The sequence below is a fragment of the Falco naumanni genome, chromosome 4 (genome assembly GCF_017639655.2).
Source record: "Falco naumanni isolate bFalNau1 chromosome 4, bFalNau1.pat, whole genome shotgun sequence".
NCBI lineage: Eukaryota > Metazoa > Chordata > Aves > Falconiformes > Falconidae > Falco > Falco naumanni.
Window position 1 is genome coordinate 91,652,990 of NC_054057.1, and position 19,500 is coordinate 91,672,489.

The 19,500-nt window shown below is 42.8% G+C and overlaps 1 protein-coding gene across 5 annotated transcripts in view; it reads right to left on the minus strand.

The window, feature by feature from the left end:
- The window catches only part of CNTN4 (contactin 4), a 336,631-nt gene that overhangs the window by 224,430 nt on the left and 92,701 nt on the right, over positions 1–19,500 (minus strand). Inside the window, exon 1 of one of the 5 annotated variants that reach the window (XM_040593677.1) lies at positions 2,339–2,451. The exons of the other annotated variants lie outside the window; for them this stretch is intronic. The gene's annotated coding sequence lies outside the window, so the exon portion shown is untranslated. Of the gene's footprint in view, positions 1–2,338; positions 2,452–19,500 lie in introns of those variants that run through there. 5 annotated transcript variants of the gene reach the window in all.

Below are 19,500 nucleotides of genomic sequence, written 5' to 3' on the forward strand. Positions count from 1 at the left end.
CAGAAGCATGAAGCGCATCTCTCCCCCCCCCCCCCGTAATGAAAGCACCAAAATGGGAAACGTTTGACTGGCCATTTTCAGCCCTTTTCAGGTCTATCTGCCCACTGAACTCACAAAATGCCTTTTGGGGCATGTAAGGATTTGCATCCCCTGGGAGCTGTGCCCTGGCAGCGGGACACCCTTTGCTGTATCCCACCTCGTTACACTGATCAGCAGCTGCAGATGGTAATTAGCTGTGATGGGCAAACCCTGTGGGCAATGTTGGAGCTCATCTGAAGCTAGCCAAACCCCCCCTGGGTTTGGATCTTGGGAAATTAGACTTTGGGAGGATTTCACCATTTTATTGAGGTCTGGCAGCCCTGGGAACACAGCGAGACAGGCGCCTGCCCATCCTCCTACAGCACCAGCGCGCTTGAGCACTGCCACCAAGAGATACACCTGGCTTGGAAGGCGGAAGGCAAGGAGGAAACCTGCCATGGACAGATGCTGAATAGCATCATGTTCCGTTCTGGGCTTTGACAGAAATGAAATTTATTTGGCTTTCATTTTATTTCTTCATTTTGTTGATATATAACAAATACTGGCAAAAAAGAAATAAGAAAAAATACTTAATCATCTGTGACCTATGGTATTTCTATTTTGTTCCTTTGAAAAGTGCCCAAAGATGGATAGCCACTCTTCTTGGTAAATTCAGAAATATTTTAAGTGGTTGATAGCAGAACGTGATTAAACTGCACAATTACTGCATGCACAACTGTAAACTGCAACAACGAAGAGAAACAAAGTCTTCTGCTGACTCTCAATGATTTGTATTTTGTTTTGAGCTGAATATTAACGGCCATTCATGAACCAACCTCAGCATTACCACTGTGGTGAGGAAGCGCGTTCGCACCCATGCTCAGGGTCACAGCAGGTACTCGTTCTAAAGGATCAGAGTATATACATACATACGAGATGCATGACTTGTGCAACTTAGGTTATATTTACAAGACCACCTTAAATGTTAAAGATGCCTAATTAAAGAAGGGCTAAAACCTGGTCATCACTTCATTCAACAACTGGAAAGCTGTGCAGCAGCTGGGATTAAGGAGCAAAAGTCTCAGTGTTAAAGGCATCTCGCACCAAGGATCAGTTATCAAATTTTGACTAAGACTAGAATAATTGAAATACTGACTCAATCATTTTGTTTGCAATTTATACACAAAAACTATGGCTTTCTCAGATTTCATAGTTGTTTCCTAATGAATATCTGATCCTATAAATGAGTGGTATGAATCATGCACAAATCTCAATTTGTGCTATTTATTTTTGAGTGGATGAAAAGGTAACATGCAATTTTTCTCTCCAACAGATGTGAACAGTTGCTGTAATTACCTCTGGAAATTTCATTGTTCTTAATTCTGGCTTTATTTTTTGAAAAAAAAAAAAAAATACTGTCTTAAAAGTCACCATTTTTCACTACATCCTTGCCATTAATCCCACTGACAATAAATTAAAAAAAAATATTCAGAGCAAGAGTAGATGGGCTGAAAGGTGGGACATGGAGCAGGAGCTGGGGCAACACGGCTGAGCAGCCGTGTCCATCACATGGGCACCCCCCACCCACGTCAGGGTAAAACCACGCTTAAGGTTCCAAGCATTTCATCTGTTTGTTGGGAGTTTATTGCTACCATGCCACAATAAAACTGTCCTGAAAACTATTGAAACTTCACACATCTCCTCAACCTCCTTAAGCATTTCCCAGTGCAGAAGGACACCGTGGATCTATGCAAAACATCACACATTGTCCACACAGGCAAAAAAGAACAAAATTTTTCATATCCAAACCCACAGCATCGCGAAACAATTGACTGGGGAGCTGAGATACCCTCCCTCAGCCGGTCAATGCTGTGATTTTTACACAAGCATGGAAACAATCTGAACCAGCCCAGATCTGAGCCAGAACCGATCCTCCCAAGGTGTGTAAGGCCAGTCTTCCCTGTGCCACAACACTGCCGAGGATAAAAGGTGAACTGCCTCCCACTGCAGCAGGCTGCTATAAATACCAAGAGACAGCTACATTATTCTAAATCTTAATGCAAGAACACACTGAAATATTTCACATCACACAGTAAATTGTTTGAAGATTGCAGACAAAGTAGTCGGGCTATGAATAACTGACAAGAAAGTCTCCAGATAAGCACACAAAATTAATTATGCTGTACCCAGAAAGAAATAAAAAACACCAACTCAACGCTAACAAAACAGCTGGTAATAAATAATAACAAGTAAACATCTTAATGCACTTATTTTGGTAAAATCAATGTTCATGCAGCAACAGCTATTAAATAATACTTACTGGAGAAAAGTCTGAGAAGCTTAAAATCCAGTACCTTGCGTGTCAGAAACCAAACCACATAATGAGAAACAGCTGGAGCTCATAATTTATACCATTTTGAGGTCTTAAGGAAAAAGGCTGCCAAAAAAATACCAAATCTTCGGGGCAAATTGATCTCATAAAAAACGGATTAGCGTGTGTGAGGGTAATCAAATGCTTCATGTTGGATTACAATCCCACTTAATAAATCAAGCTACTTGCTACTCATGAAAAGGTTCATTCTATACTCATTTGATTAGTTACACTAAAAATAAATCTCACACAGCAGAATCAAAAAATAAATGATTGGCCTTCTCAAATAAATGCCACCATGAGTCCTTGTAACAACTCGACCATGTACGCTGCCACGCCAGCCCCACGTCTCTGAAGAGCTTGGGAAAACTCCAGCTCAACCACATCGCTCCTCATCACATCACCCCCCTTTAGTTTAGCCTTTCTCTAACAGCGCCCGCTCTCCTGGCCCGACCCCGGCTCCGACCCCTGCCCAGCACGGGCTCTGACAGCACCCGTGTGCGCAGCACAGTAGGAGGTGACAGGAGATACCACGGAAGATAATCCAAGTTTGGCTCAAGAGGATGACTACAGAGGGTTATCATCTTCAAACCATCAAGAAAGGATTAATGGTGTATCATTTTCTATTTTCACTGCCTGATGCGGCGAGGTTGGATGAACATGACACCATACCCTCTGCTGATGCGATGCAGTTTGAAGATGACTGCAAGAGAGAGAAGGCTTTGTGTCCCGGTGAGGCTGCTGCCAACCTTGTCTGGAGAACGGATAGCTGCTGGTGAGCGTGTTCCCCTCGCAGCATCAAGTCTGCTATTACTCCAATATAATTAGGGACCCCTATGTTCTCAGAGTAATTTTTCCTTACAAGAGATGCCAGCTACTCACTCTTCTTATTTTTTTTCAGGGACAACATCTGTGGGTGACAACATGACTTTACAGCAAAAAGGACAGGGAAAAAATAGTAACCTAGTTTCTTTTCAAAAAATAAAAATGAGTTTATGTTCTCACAATGGTCTGCTTTCCTCTGAAAGCTGAACCCAGTCTTTCCGTGAATCATGGCAGTTCGCTATTTTATTTTGACCTTTACATCATTATGCAGCTTGATTAGCTGAGCTGATTGCTTTCATACAAGAACAAAACCAGCTACTTAAATAGATAAAAGAAGAAAACGATCAAAGTATTATTTCATATTCTCAGAACAGTTGAGTTTTGGAAAAAAAGTGCCACCAGCCTGACATCACTGAGAAGTAAACACCTTTCAGTGCAGCAGCTAAAGACAACCGCTCCTCTCCTCCAGCATCGCCGAAAAGGCTTTTCAGAGGGATAACGTAGACGAGGGACAGCTGAATTACTGCTGAGCATCTGAGGGACGCGCTAGGGCTCAGGGGGCTGTGGTCCGAGGTGGCAGCACTGCAGGTCGCAGCCATGCAAGTGCTTCAGCCAGTTTCAACAGGAACTCCAAGGGCAGAATAGGAGGAAGGAGCTGAACTTGCAGCATACAAAAGTGTTTGTAATCACAGATGCAAATATCAAGAAACAAAGCAAAGACCTGCTTGAGACAGAGGCACAAACACCTTTCTGCATCCCGGTCCTCAGGAGTATCCACAACAGTTTCCAGACCCAGAGGAATCAAAACATATAATTAAAATGACTCTCTTGAACAACAGCCTCCCTGTGCTCAGCTTCCAACTCTGCTTCAAGCCACCAGAGCAAGTTCTAGGAGAGGAATTGGACCCCTCCAAGCTTTCCACCATAACAGGACATAAAAAGAGAGATTTGTTGTGCTGACAGAGACCTCCCCAAAACACAAACCTGGTAGAAATGCATCGTTTATGAGAACAAGTTTTGGATACATACGTATTACCCACACACGTGTCTATAGGTGAGCTTTATCAATGAACTCATCTATCTACACCACAAAAGATACCACAGATGCAGAACAAGATGTGCCAGCTAAGGCTGCCATGGGACAGCAAAAGGGCATCAGCTGAGATGCGGCCACTGGTTATCACCAGAGATGGCTCACAGCAAACTACCAGTACAAAAGAGACAAAGCCTGCTGTGGGGCAGCCAAATGCATGGACTTTTGTTAAAAACAAAACACCCACCACCAAATAAACAAAAACAATCCCCAAATAAAAACACCCCTCCACCCCCAAAAAAAAACCACAACCAAAAAAACCCCAACAACCACCTAAAAGAAAAAAAAACCAACAGAATGCCACCAACATCCAAACTAAAGAACCCCCCAAAACCCCACTTCTATTTGCATTCGCTTACTGTGAACCTTACTGCAAATCTGGCACCAAAGCATGAAAGAGCAAAACAAATTCTCCAAACCCAGGTGAAAAAGCCTTGTCTACCAGCAAATTGAGTCATGATTTAAAGCAAGTAGCATTTGCCAATGTATTAACTAAGCAGCCAGTAAATAAATGCAATTCAGTAACGAGACACAACATCTTTAAACAATTACAGTATTTGTACTTGACTTCAGTATTTCTAAGGCAGCAAGAGCAATACTGCAGCACGCAGTGTCCCAACATGGCAGCATTTAGCATGATGCAGTCACCCCATACAGGGCTCTGTCACTCACACTTTAGCTCCAAAATAACTGTGTTATTAGGCTTGATTAGCTGGTGCTGGTGATCAGAGAACATTTTGCAAGTATCACCTCAATCTCACAGATCCAGTGACTGAGGCAGCAATGCAGGGCCGGAGCTAGTGCTGGCAGGCACGATGCCAATGGGATGCTGTGGGTACCAGGACTCTGTGCTGATAGGATGCTGTGGGTACCAGGACCTGGCAGTGCTGGCACAGAGCAGGAGGGCAGTCCAGGGGGGAAAGACACGCTTGCACAGAACAGCAATGTTCAAACTTCCCTGGGCAACTCTGCACAAATTACTTTTTTTTTTTTTTTCTTTTTTAATTCAGATTTTATTACACCAAGCCACAGGCCCAGATACATGGATTGAAAACTCCATGCATCTATTATCTCTATTTATTACATGAAACCACAATGATGCTTTAACAGTCCTTTTCACTGCGATTCCATTAGCAAAATATTGGCATGACTTCCTCTCCCACTTCCCCAATGACAATTATAAAATATACCCCCTAACTACTTCTGTTTTTTAAAAGTACATTTTCCTAATATTTAATTTATAAATCATTTCCCACATGTATTAGTAATAAATGTTTAAAGGCGGCAGACAGGAATATAACAGGAAAGCATAATGCTTGCTGTTTACTAGGAGGCCTCATTAAAAAGGCATCAAGAGCAAGGAAAATAAAAACAACCTTGTGAACCTTTGTAATTGGTCTCAAGAGAAACGTAACACTGAGGACATCAATGCAGAAATGTCCCAGCTCACTCTAGTGCCAGAGATTAGAAAAAAAAATCCAATTCACTATGCCTTCTGCACTCCTCAATTCTTACACTTATTTTTTTTTATTAAAACAAACTTTTTTATATTTTTATCATACTTGTAACATCTCTGTAGATGAGATGTTTGATGCTGTGATATTAAAAATTATACTTAATCATTAATTCCTTTCCCAAAATTCATTATTTTTTGGACAGAATAACTAGAGGGCATTTTAATTCAATTTAATTTTTGTGAGTTCCACTGTGGTGGCACTCTCCATATTGCTGCCTGGTACAGTCTGCTGTCTATTTTTTTAAACATCTCTCCTATACATTCTTGTTCTTTTTATTTTAATAATTCTAATGGATAAGTTTGTTATTTTAACTTGCTATTTGTCATATGTATTGGGCAAAGAACCGTTACATTAAGACACATTTTTAGCAAAAGAAAGGGTTAATCCTCCTCTGAGCTGAACAGTTAATGTGACAAGCCCTCCCCCTTGCCAGCCAGCTTCCCCTTAGGCCCAGATGCCACTTGCAAAGCTTAATTTTTAAACCAAACCCAGCACACCATCTACTACTGAGCAGACTTCAAAACTCATATTTAAACCCAACAGGTCCCAGAGGCTCCTTTCAGATACTTTGGGGCTTCCCAAAAGACTCGTGAAAGTTGATTAAACTAAAAATTGCATTTCATTTTCCTGTTTTGTTTGCATTTAAATGGAGAAACTTGCAGCTGGGTAATAGCCATATATTTTCTGATATACTTCCATTCCCAGCAACAAACATTTTGTCATGTTTTCCGCCACTTAAAGTGTATAGTTCTTACTGCTTCTCAAACACAGAGTAAGTATTTCCCTCTGCAAAACCACACCACAGAAACTCGAGCAAGATTTTCCTAATAGGTTTAATTTGTGAGACTCAAAAGCCATCCAAGCACAATTATTTGTAACATCTTCACTTGGAGATGTGTTTAAATGCATGAAGACTTGCATTGCAAAAATTAATCCTGTTCCAGCCATCCAACCTTACGGGTGAGTGCTCGCAGCCTGGCTGGTTTCCTTTGCTCCAAATCCGGGCAACCCCCCAGGACATGGGCACTGCTGCAGTCACCCCCAGGGCACGGGTACAGCGAGGAGCCCTGCATGGCTGCTCAGAGAAGGGTGAAGGACAGCGCAGTGCTGGCCTCCCAGCACTGGGATCTTCTAGGGACACTTGTGAGGAGCTTCCACCAAACACGAAGCCATAACCCAATCTCCCTCTCTGAAAAACAAGACCACCTTGTAACGGCCCAAGGCTAGCCACTACAGGCCTCATCTTTTGCACTGAAACCACATAAATGTCCCCACGCTGCCGTTTGGGGAGCGATGCCTGCACACCACTCCCATGCAGCTTTACTGAACTGCTCCCTACATGAGCCCTGCGTGCTGATGCCAGACCCCAGCAAGGCGAGCTTGTCTGGGGGGGAGCAGCGCCCACTCCCCATCCCCGCTTCCCTCTGCCACTCTGGGCTCCCAGGTGCAGTTATAAAACGCTTCAGATGCCAGATTTTACACAAAAGATGCAAAAACATTACTCAGCCAAAGAGCAGATCTGATAAAGCTAAGGTGCAACGTGAAAAAATCGCCACCCTTTACTCAACTTCAATGCACGCTGCTGAGACATCTTTGCACTATTGCTACTGTTCCACGTGAAGAAAGCGGGTACTTCTCCAGACCCTGTGTTCAGGATAAAACCCAAAATCTGGTGCTTGCACCATTTTCCTCAGCAAGCTGTGGCCAGCAGCTCCAAGAGGCACCAAAGCCAAGTTTCAAGGATCCACAGGAAAGCTTCTGGTGTGCATCCAAAGGCGTGATTGCACCACAGCCTCGCCAGGCTAAGGAACAGGAGTAAGCATGGCAGCACAGACGTCTGTGCAACATGTGCTCATCCCGGGGGCTGACAGCTCTCAGTCCACAACAAAGACACCACGGTGGTGGCTTTGCTTTGGTAGTCACGGGGCCAGCTCTGCTAATGTGAGCTTGGGTACGGCGATCCACTGTGCAATGGCACGCTCACACGCGGCACAGGCATACCTTGGAGCTGGACCAATGTACATGTGGAAGGCTGGAAGTCAAATGAGCCTTTTCCACCCCCTTACAGTTCTAGAGGGGATTAATTTTGGGAACAAAAAGGCAACTGAGATGGCAGAAGGCCACCTGGCACCCACGCACGCCCGACCCTAGAAGAGGCGCGCAGTGGCAGCAGCTCCAAGCCATGCCCAGCACGGATCTCGTGGCCACCAGCTCTCCTCTTCACAGCGTCACGGCCCGGCAGCTGTCACAGGATGCAAGAAGTGTCTGAACATATTTTAAATTCACAGCTCTTTGAGGGAAAAAAATTGTACCCCTAAAAGCACTGATGAGAAAAAGGCATCCAAATTTGTTTTCATCCATTTAAAAGCCTGTAAACTTTAGTGTTATTTATTGGCAGATCAGTCTGCTGCAAAAGCTAACGCTTTGCAAACGGAAGTGCCGACACGCGCTTTGGTGCGCTTTCACGGGTCACCCCCCAGAGCCACATGCAGCCCCCAGCAGGCTCCAGCTGCCTTTTAAGAACCTTTTGGCACATTTCGGGTCAGTTTTACCACACCATTTGTTTCCACACACTATAGCGGCCAAGATTAAGACTTACATCTTTAGTCTCCTCCCTATCTTTCTTCCCCACCAAAGGACTTTTCCAATTTCTTGCATGAGAGGCTCCAGTTGTGATGGGTGCCCAGGCCACGGTGGCTGCCTACGCTGGCTGTCCCGGGACAATGGGATAGCAGGCATGGGCACTGCCAGCACGGCATCACCGTCACAAGCCATGGCAGCGCCAGCGCTCAAGCTGCATGTGCCGCAGGCACCAGCTTTTCCTCCCCATCACCCTGCACGCTCGTCCTGTTTTGCACAAATCTATGCTAGCGTGCCCAAAACAAATCTAATGAAAATAGCTGGAATTCATGAGAAAAATAATTCTTAATGGTCTCTGTCACATTAATTTGGGTAATGTGCTGCATACAAGCACCGCTCACCTGGAGGGATGGCGTAATTAATGCACTCCCTCCCTTCACTGGCCAGAGATGAAGAAAGTGTCCTGATTACTTTCACATGGTAAGCATCATCAGAGCATGATTGTGCAGTTAATAATGAAGGTAAACCTATTTCCCACACCAAATGAAACCACCTCTGCTGCCTCTCCTCCTCAAGTAACATTTTACCCACGGTGCAGGTATGAGGGGCATCCACAAGGCAGGGGCCACCCCTGGTTCCCTGCAAGCAGCGCGATTCCCACTGCAGCCAGCCCCCCGCCCACACCTTCCTGCAAGTTTTAAGAACTAAGTCTAAAAATTCATTAATTATCCTGAATACGAAATGGGGATAGGAAAGCTATGACAGACCAGCTCCCCACACGAGCCCTGTCCTCATGCATGCTTCCCCAGACCAAGTTATTAAATCTGCTGATATACGAGTATACTTAGCTTAACAGAAATATGCAAGAAATATGGTTATTAATGATTTCCCATAGGAAATCTGTTTTTTGCCTATATATTTGTACTGAAAATTCAAGTAAAATCTACAACAAAAGGGGGTAAGAAAATTAAAGGAAGATTTCCAACTTTAATTTGCAGTATCACCCACCAAATTCTTCCCCTTTGACATTAAAAAAAGAGAACCGGGGCAGGGGCTTATATACTTCATCTGAATTTTCAGACTAATTACTTTTCTGCAACCAGTGTTGCAGGCACTGGCGCTGATGAACTGCTCTTTCCTAACCCTGCCTGGTCTGTCTGCATCAACAGATGGGAGCAAAATGGCCTCTGTAAATCAGACACAAGTGACAGCAACTAGATTATTGCACAGTCCTGTGAAACAATCTCAGGTAAAATTCACATTAGAATGTCATTAGGATTTCTCCCTGAAATATTGCTTTACATAAATTTTGTAGTATAATGGTTATTAAAAACCTCAATAAAAAAAAAAGACCTAATCAGTTCCTTAATACCCTTCTCCTAATTTGTTTATAAGTTAAATCATATTTTTAAAAATAGGTTATGATATATTGCAGGAGACATTCCTTATTTTAATAACTTATCTTTAGCTATGGAAAGCAGTATTGCTAAAATAATAAAAATGCTAAAATGAAATTTCAAAATTAGAGAAGCACTGAAGTATTTCGATTTTCCATTACACGCACTTAAATTCTGCAAGATGGGATTCAATTAAATCAGCTATTGCACTCAACTTGGAAACTGCCAGCGGCAGATTATATCTGAGAAGGACAAAGTTTTGAGAAGAACCTTTAGGATTACACCAAACACAAAAGTCATTTAAAACAAGAATTTAAAACACCTTTTTGGGTTTTTTTGGCCGGAGCAGTGACATCAGAGGACAACACAAGGGTCGCCTAGGACCGTTGGTATGGCTGCAAGAAAATTAACACCAGCCTTATGTAGTGCCACAGCATTAAACCAGAAAGCTACATTATTTAGGAAGGAAAAATTTTACTTACAACACCCGATGCCTTTGTATTTGTTAAATGCTACCTTTCATCCATTTTAAGCTTAATTTCAAGCCTCTGTCGATTTCTTCTTTTCTTTTAACCAGTGCAAGCAGCCAAAGCCTTCCCTTTTCAAGCGTGCTCTTTGAGCTGGTCTCCCTCACAGTGATGCTTCACAAATGGAACAGCTTCAACATCTCCACCAGTCCAAACCCCTGAGAAATCCACATGTATTCATTTCTTTGAAATTATTGGGGGGGAGGGAGGAAAAAAAAGGCACTTCCTCACTTTGTGTTGTATTTCAGAAAGTTTAAATGGTCTAATATCCTATTCCTTTTCAACATACCACAAAGTGCTAAATGGTAAGAATTACATTACTGCCACTGCTTAGATCTCAGCTGATAAGGTGAGCCTCTTACATTTATACTGACTTCTGAAAAAGCTGTTGCTATACTGGTCTAATAATTAATAATTCATGGAGCCAAATTACAGCTCTAGAAGGATACAGCCATTTTTACTAGTTCTTTCATACTACTGTGATTTATGTATGACTAAGTAGGAGACTGAGCAAAGGAAAAAAATTAAAACTTAACACTTCAGGTTTAAAATTAAATTGCTCTTCCATACTCAGAAAGCACGGACAGAGCAGGTTATCACAACGCTTCTCTTTAGACAAGCACGTGTACAACACTTCTGAACATGTATTAATTTTATTACATAAAAATACCTTTTGCAGCTATTGAAACTGTAGATGTTTAAAACTGGAAATATTTACCAGTGATGGGACTTCCAGTGTCATGGGAGTACAACAGAACATACGAGATCTCTAACTTCACCACAGTCCTCCTTTCACATCGTCCTTGATGAATGGACTAATCTTTCTGCCTCTGTATCTATCCTCTCTTTGTTAAAGACACATTTTTATTGATCCACGAATAGAACAGGATCCACCTAAAGACAAAGATCAGCAAAGGAATCAATTTTGTTATTTTTTTTCCCAGAAAGGGGGGTGGTGGAAAAAAGCTATTCATAAAATGATCTCTTTCTCAACCTACCAAGGACAACCTAGCTGACATTTTCACGAGTGCCTAGATGTGTTCTGGAGGATAAGGACACAGATGATGATAAAACCAAAACAAGCAAAAGAGCAGTCATCTAAAGATACAGGCATATACTGGGGCTTTTAGAAGTGTTTAGTCCAGTGTGGCTTTCTATTGACTTTTTGTTTTCCAGCATTTCACCCTGAGACACCAGCACTGAGGAAATGCTGCCTCGGACCTTGGGAGAACAAGGAGACCTTTCTCAGTAGATATTCCAGGCTCATGTTGAAAGCACCCAAAGCTGCATCTCCTTTAAATAACTATGCTGATCTCAGTCAAATCAGTGTTCCAGCATTGCTAAACAGGAAATTCTGAAGCTTTTTTTTTTTTTTAAGCTCGTAATTTTATTACCAACTAAAAGATGAATTATTGTAATTTAATGGTTTGAGAAACTGCTACCTCTACACAGCTACTACAGACTCCAGAAAGACACACACACACAGAGCTCTGTTAAACAGATGGTCCTAAAGGTCGGTGTACCCTCTCCTGCCCTCTGGTTCACTCTTTTATCCTCCTCCGGCACACTTGGTCTCTGGTTATTTCCCAGTTTACCTCTGCAGATGCAGATTCACAACACAACCACTGCCCGGTGCTCTGATGCTCGCTGTTGTTACACCACACATTAAACTCTTAAAAAGCTAAAGCTGCCTTTGTCATTACAGCCAAGCTGCTGAAAGCCTACAAGAAGCACCTGTTTTTAATAAAGAGTTTAAGGCCAAGTAACAGCCATCAAAGTTTCTGATTAGCACATGTTTTAGAGCTCCAAAATACACTTGAACAATCATGCATCTTCAATGGAAACAACACTTCTTGGAAGTCCCCCTGTGTAAGGGATTCAAGCTGAAGTACATTTGGCAGCGCAGTGAGAAAACTGCCAGTTTCTAAAAGATGCCTCATTGTTCACACTCATATGGGCTGCTGAATTCCTGGCTACTGGCTCAGCCTTCAGTCTGCACATCGCAAATAAATATCTCTGAAAGCCTAATTAATGCAGCTAGACTGTTTAATCTTTTTAAGAACAAAATAAAAAAATTGGTGCCAAGAAGAAAGAAACTTACTGCTTTGGTTTTTGGGAAAATGCGTAAGGGCAACGTTTTCATAACTGTTAAAATAATTAGGTCTTGGATTGAGGTTTAGCTTCCTAAGAGCCTAAGTTACTTTGAAAATTGTTGATTCCATATCATACACTATAATCTAGCAGTTCTACATTACCACTATCTTTCTTACTTTGAGTTCCAATATTAGTGATACGAAGTTATTGAAGCAGAGAACAGGCCTGGGGGGCTGCACAGCGGCGCTCACCGCCACCAGCGTGCTTCAGTGCAAACAGCAAATTGTTCTGCTGGAGAACAAAATCATCTAAAGCACCCTAAAACAAATCCTTCACCAACCTTTTTGAAAGCAACCATAAGTTATCTACCAGACACAACTACTAGATGTGCCATCTCTAACATTAAAGTACTCGCTTTTACACCAAGGATGAGAGCAGGAGAACATTATTGTGAGTGTGCATCTTCTCCAAGGCTGGCTAATTACTACTGCTAGACCAATTTTTTATTATGTTTCTTTTCCTGAACAATATTACTTTTCTCTTCACCAACCCACCTCCCTCAATGGTAAAATACTGCAGCAGGTAGTCCATAGAGGTCGCTGAGACCTTGGAGACACTCAACACTCAAATGAAAAAGTCCCCAAGCAACCTGACCTAACCAGACCTTCTTGGAACAGGAGGCTGGAGTAGATGATCTCCAGATTGCCTCCAACCCACATTATTCTACAATTTTAACTGCACTTAGACATAAAAACTCGTTGAATGTCAGAGGCCAGAACTGGGAATGAGCAGAAGAAAGAAGCAGATGCACACAGACACATTTCTGTATTAAGAAAAACCCACAAAACACCGAGACTTCTCGTGAGCAGTTCATTCAAAGAACGTGGGTTACTTATTATTTTATATCACAATAATATCTTTATTCTGATCTGTTACTAAGACTAAAAGTTACATTTCAAATGAAAATCATCTGTTGACGCTAACAGGAGTCAGTGATGTTCACCGCATGGAAATATTCTGCACCCTGGGGCACTTCCCAAAACCCAAACCCAGCTTTTAAATTAAATCCTGACATCTTATTTGGCCAGTAAGTGACTGATCCAGTCATGCCAGAGAGCAACTACAGAGAGGCAGTGGGTTACTGTTAATTTACCACAATTCAGTTTTTAAACCAGTTCTGTTCACGATAATTCCCGAGGAATGTGAAACCCTGGTTTTGCCTCCTGGAAAGGCTCAAAGGGCATTATAATTGGAGAGTCATCAGGGCTAATGGAGAAAAATGGCAGGAGATACCTCAGAGAGGTATTAGATCGTTTTGTAAAGCAGAAACATCACAGAAAAGCCTCTGATGAGAAATAGTGACCTTATCCTCAAAAGAATCTAATTCAAGGTGAATTTAGATGCAGAATTTTATCAAAGACAATTTCTTTTCACTAACAATTTTGTTTACATCTTGGGTTTTTTTTTCTCCTACCGACTTAATCGCACCCACTTCTCAATGTGAGCTGTATCCAGCACGTGCAGAGGGCAGCCTCGCTTCTCAGTTCACACGTACCAATAATTAGAAGCTTCACAACTGTACTTAGCTCCACTTACTGCGATGAAAGATGCAGATGTCTGTTTTAACAGCCTCTGATAAGCATTCAGTTTGATCAGCCTGTACAAATACCCTGCAACTTGTACTGTGCAAAAATTTCTTAACCCACTATTCATATAAAAGTACACACTCCCAGCGTTTAGACTTCTGAAGCTGAGATTTCTAGGCCACTCAAGAGATACGAGTGTACACCACAAACATTTCAGTAGCTAAGAGCACATTTTCCAGAGCCATTTGGGGCCCCAGCGAACTTCCAAGAAGCACTTGAACAGCCCAGCAATCACCACCGGTACCTTACGTTGTGCTGAAGCACCTCTGAGTATCTCTGAATTATCTATTTATTTAATCTCAAAGTCCTTAAAAGCCAGCAGTAGAAATGAGTTAGGCTCTCACCATGAAAACGTACATCCTAAATATACATACGCAACATATGTAAGCTAGTCACCTAAAATAAGCTAGTCAGCTTAAAGACACTGCCATCAATTACACCACCATTACAAAAGCAGCTTAAAATGCTATAGAAACTTCTGGAAATAGAGCTTTGTCATTTCTGGAAGTGTTATGACAAATTCCTGATTATTTTAATAAGAATGATTACTTAAGCTTCCTTACTTTATTGAAAATCCTACACTGACAATAGAATTGTCTTTTGTATTGGCTAAATAAATCAGCACAGTAAACAAGGGCAATAATAATCGTTTTCAGTTAGAAGGTGAGAGCAAAGTCAAAATGGAGAACACAGAAAATAATCACAGCCTTACATTTTAAAACACATAGCATTCCCAAAATCAGTTAACATGGTTTTTGTCTTTTCCCTCAGTTTTAAACTGCTATCTTTCTAGCTATGAAAGCATCGTTGCGCAGAAAACACTGGGAGAAGGAAACCCATTAACCTCTACACATACCAGGTTTATACAAGTGCACAACAGGAATAAATTAGCACCATCTCTAGTATCCTTATACACATATACTCATAACACTGTGAAAATCATTTTCCACCACAAAGGTGAAGGACCGAGTCCATACAGGACCAGGTGAGCAGACACGGGGGTGCAGGAAATCAAGCACGCTGTCTTGTAACTAAATACATTTTAAATTAGTCTAACACGTTTATTGTGTTGGAAATGTCAAAAGATGCTTGGAGTATGTAAGTGTTCATTCGTAACTTTCCACTAACGTGTAAGTTGAATATGACAGTAGAAAAATAAATGAAGAAGAACTCCAGCTCAGATAAAACTCAGCTCTTTCAGACTCAAGCCATGCAAGGGCATGTCTGCTGAAGCTGCAGGTAGGCGAGAGGGACAGCTGCCCTGGTTACCTTTTCTCCCTAAACTCAGATTTCTGGTTACCTTTTCTCCCTAAACTCAGAGATTTTTGCACAGGTAACAGTTTTTGGAAAATTACTGCTAACTTCCAATTTTTCCTTTGATACAAGTCCAAGAAGTAGCCTGCAGTAACATCTCCAGTACTAACTAAAAAACTCTAGGTAGAACTGTCCACCAGCTGACCCTGCTATGGTTAGGAGAGCATTAGGCAGCCTGGCAAAAAGCCACATCCAGTTTGAAATGGGTACTGAAAATTCCTCTGTCAAATGAATCTTTAATCTATTTATAATCTACAACATTTCCTCTAAACAGCACTCCATGTCTTACCTTGTATCATTTTCCACATAAATGCCATGCCACAGAGCTAAAACATATGTCCAGATAGAAAAGTGGATTTATTTTTTTTTTTAAAGCAAAACGTTTAAGAGGCTGAACTTATTAGAATTTGATCTACAGTCATTATTACCAGAACAACTCGAAAGCAATTCCTGTCATCCTCCCCGCTGCAGTGTTTCAAAGCCAGGGCCCAGCTACAAGACGCAATCCTTTCCTTTTGGCAGGTTTTTTGATTAGAAAACCAAAATAGCGACAAAAATTTTTACACATCTTCTGATGCTTCCTTCCAGGAGTAAGGGTCTTCAACCCATATTCTTGTGAAATTTGTTTACCTAACAACGTATTTTCTAAATTCTTCAAACAGAAGGAATTTATCTGACCGTAAGGCAGCCGCGTCCTCCCGCCCCGAACCCCAGACCCCCCGGTGCAAGAAGGGGCCGAGCAGCGGGGGTGGCCCGCACGGAGCGGCCGCGTGACATGGCATGGCAAGGAATGGTCTGCAATGGGAGAAGGTGTTTTATCAGCAAGTGGGAAAAAAAAAAAAAAACAAACCAAAATGTGCTGTCGTGGATGCAAATGCAAACGTTGGAGCTATGGCCACTCACGTGCCTCGCTAACAATCCTCTAGGACAGCAGGCACCCAGAAATTCTGTTTCCTTGCACACAGCTTCATTACGTCTGGCTGTACAGAACAGCAGCAGCAACAAACAAGTTTGAAACTACAAAGAGCCTTTCAATAGCTATTTTACTCTTGTACTACCGTCTACACAGTACTTAGTTTCTGTAGCTTCTGAAAGGAATTAACAAAGAAAAGATGTGCTGAGGTTTCACTATGATTATTTTCTGTATCTGATGATGCACCATTCACCGCAGCCAGATTTAAGCCAAGCTGCTTAAGCTGCATGTGTATTCAGCAGAGAGGATGGGTTAAGCTCTCCTCTCTCCGAGCTGCACATGATGGTAGCTGGCTTCTGGAGTTGAATTTGGAGTCCCTGGTAGCACTGGCAAGCCTCACCCAAGCCCAGAGACCACCCCTCCACATCAGTACATGAAGCGCAGCAGACAGTCCTTGACCAAAGGAAGGACACGAAGGAAGTCCAGCTGTGACAGTCCCCACAAGATGTGCGTTGATGTTAGGGGATCTCATTAACAGCTGTTGATGTACTTTTCATTCATCAGACAAAGTTTTCATCTCAAAACCTCAAAGGCCTGACCTTTCCCAGACACACATCATGCAGCCAAGAACTGCAGCACTGCACAGCAAAAGGGGCAAAATGGGGACCAAGGGTGGACGAGACATGCACCCCGTTAATGCCCTCTGCAGCACAGCACAACCTGGCACCTGTGCCCCAGATGCTCAGACAGCCAGGCACCCGAGCCATTCAGTGCCTATCAGACAGCAGGGCTACCAGGGGAACTCTCCATCTGCTTTGTGTAATGCCACTGGACAGCGTGTATCTGCAATTCAAGCATTATGCTGGTACTCTTGCTATTTTAGTTCCTTCAGCGATGCATCGGCCCTCTATCTGCATCGCACATGGGTGAAACACAGGAGGCAGGCAGCGGGAGAAGGCAGCAAGTCAGCAGCTATGTAGGATAACAGCAGAGCGAGGCAGAACCATAGAACTGTTTAGGATGGAAAAGACCTTTCAGATCAAGTCCAGACGTTAATCCAGCGCTGCCAAGGCCACCACTAACCCATGTCCCTGAGTGTGCATCTACGACTTACTTAAATACCTGCAGGGACAGTGACCCCACCACCTCCCTGGGCAGCCTGTGCCAGTGCATGGCCACCCTTTTAGTGAAGAAATATTTCCTAATCCCCAACCTAAACCTCCCTGGTGCAACTTGAGGCTGTTTCATCTTGTCGTCGTCCCCCGCCTATGCCCCCCACCCCACCCACACCCCCGCCCTGCATCTGCAGAGAGCGATCAGCCCCCCCAGCCCCTCCTCTCCAGGCTGACCCCCCCCAGCTCCCCCCGCCCCCCCTCAGCCTTGTGCCCCAGCCCCTGCCCGGCTCTGGACACGCTCCAGCCCCTCTATGTCACTCTTGAAGCGAACCCCAAAATGAACCCAGGGTTCAAGGTGCGGCCACACCAGCGCCAGGGATGGTCACTGCCCTGGTCCTGGCTCGCCACACTGTTTCGGACACAAGACAGGATGCTGTTGGCCACCTTGGCACACTGCTGGCTCACGTTCATTTCACCATGCTGAACACAGGAAGCCTGGAAAAGCTGCAATCCTGGCAGCAACACTGCACATAGCCTCACTGCAACAGTGAAATGACTTGAGACGGTTGGGCTTTTTTAAATTATAAATACTTGAAATACTTATGTCTCAGACAACATGATGCTGTGTATTTCCATTCACACCTGCAATAATTATGCCTGACACTGGGATAGTAATTATTTTTATGATGCTGCTAAAACATTACATTTTACCATGCATATTTAAGCAAGAACAACTTCACTTTTCTTATGATTGGCAAAAAGGCACTCTCCTAGAAAAAAAAAGAAACCCTTTACTCTTTATACTGCTTTGGTTAAACCAGGCTCCAAACTAGTCCTATGAGTCCTTGAAATTTTCTGGAGTCAGGTGCCAGTAAGGAACAGAGGAAAGGACACAGCCCCTAGTTCCTGTTCTGTTCCAAACTTCAAGACTACCTTTTTCTTGCTGTTCATAATTTTTCATCTTGGCTACAGATATGCGTACAATTCTTTAATATCTTTCTTTCTGTAGGTCATATTCTCATTACATTTAGGTATGCTCTCTAAAATATACTGAATGAGAGCTTATTACTGTGCAGTTATTGGGATGTTTTGGGATCAACGTTCCCTGATCCATGAACAGGCTGGCAGAGGAGACCGGCCATGTACTGGGAGAGGAAAATTCCGGCCATGCAGGACAAACTGCTCCTCTTCAACAGAGCTAGAAGCTATGTGAACACCTGGAGCAAACCCAAAGTATTCAGTATGTCCAAGAAACTCAATTGCCCAAAAGAGATCTTTTTTTCCCCTGTTTTACAACATTTCATTTCTTTCTATGATTTTACAGAATTCAGCTAACATAAAATTTCTATAGTTTCACATTAGGAAAACAGCGTCAAAGACTACTAGAAAGAAAAACCAAGAGAAAGCCCTGCTGCCAGCGGCGTTAAATGTTGACCCAGAGAGAAGTCCCTCTGCTTGGAAGGACCAAACACTGTTCCTCAAGCTTCTCGTTCATTCCTCTACAGGAACGCTTTGGACTTGGCTCTAAGCTTTCAGATGACAAGAAAGCCACCAAGGCAGCAGCAGTTGGTGGAACAAGACTAATTATGCCCTCCCTGTCCCCTGCCCTCCTCCATGTAGTACCTACGTTTAGGACAGTTGAGGGCTGTAAGGACTGAAGTCCCCTCTGGTGGGCAAGGCCTGGGCCAGCAGGCTGGTCTGCAGGAGACAAGCGGGCAGCAGGCAGAGCCCTTCAGGTATGAAAAGAAACTAAAAGAAAAACCTAATTTACCTTTCACTTTGGTGTTCTTATGGAGATGCACAAATACATCTCAACTTTTATAGCCTTTAAGGGCAACACATCATGAAATTTAGTCTTTCAAACTGAATTCAAATGCATCCTTAAATTACAGAAAAAAGGATTTTGTTCCCATAAGCTGGCAATCAAAAACAGACACACTAAATAATGTGACTGTTATAGGTCTAGGCAATTTTATTTTCAATACAAAAAATCCTTCTTATGCAAAAACTTTGATTAATTATTTTGCATCAGGAAGAATGAATCTTTTTTTAATTGTAGCAAAAAAACTCATTATTGATTAAAATGTCAT